The sequence below is a fragment of the Seriola lalandi genome, unplaced genomic scaffold (genome assembly GCF_002814215.2).
Source record: "Seriola lalandi dorsalis isolate HSWRI2012SDOR001 ecotype SW California unplaced genomic scaffold, Sedor1 jcf7180002054877, whole genome shotgun sequence".
Classification (NCBI taxonomy): Eukaryota; Metazoa; Chordata; class Actinopteri; order Carangiformes; family Carangidae; genus Seriola; species Seriola lalandi.
The window spans coordinates 6,079-6,995 of record NW_019525430.1 but is presented as its reverse complement, the minus strand read 5'-3'; positions in this window follow the sequence as shown (position 1 = coordinate 6,995).

Sequence of the window (917 nt, the reverse complement as noted above, 5' to 3'; positions counted from 1 at the left end):
TTTCTACAAAAAGGCCACATGTTCACTTTTACTGAAACTGAAGCTGAACTCTGTTTTGTTTATTGTTGTTGTTGTTTTTGCTGTTGTGTATTTGCTAGAGGGATTCTGGCGAGAGGCTCTGCACATGCGCAGCTCAGACATAAACGAGCTCTGGACAGGTGAAGACACTACGTTTGGTCGTCTCTCTATCAGTCCACAGGTAACGCACGACTCACTTTACGTTCTTAAACTGTCGTAAAGCTGACGTAACTGCAGTGTTGGTTGTTGTTCTGTTCTCAGAGAGTTGTGAGATGTTCACGTGCATCGGGTTTGTTTCTGTAGTAGAACGTGTCAGCGGGCGTCGTCATGGTAACAGAGATTGTTGAAAAGGAATGTCAGTAGTTTTACAACCGTACGTAACTGACACTAGTGATCAGTGACGTGGTGAAACGTGTTGTAAACGTCGTTAGGACGTCAGCAAGCCTCAGCAAGTCAATGGTGAGAGGAGAAATCTCATATTTCAGATAGTTTCACGTTCCTAGTTACTCACCGCCATGTTGTGTTTACGTCTTTTTGTTCACTGCCGCCTTGGCGCGAAAGTGTGAAGATGTGGAGAAGTTATGTTCGTGCTCTGCTAGTTGTTGACTGAGTTTAAAGAGGACTGATTGATCCAGTATGTCAGACACTGTAGTTAATGGCATAACTGAATGAAGTACTCTGTGTTATTCTTATTCTTATTGTTATTATTTTGGTTCCTGATCATATTTAGAGTATAACAATTTCTGATTACACCGACTGTATGTTAAATTATTTTGAATTCATGTGCTCTTATTTTCCTCTTGTCAGAGTGTTTTATGTCACTTATTGTGGATCTAGTTGTATCAGTCCTAGTATTGTTCTTTCGCTCTGGGTCTGGTTCTTGTAACATTAGCTTTATC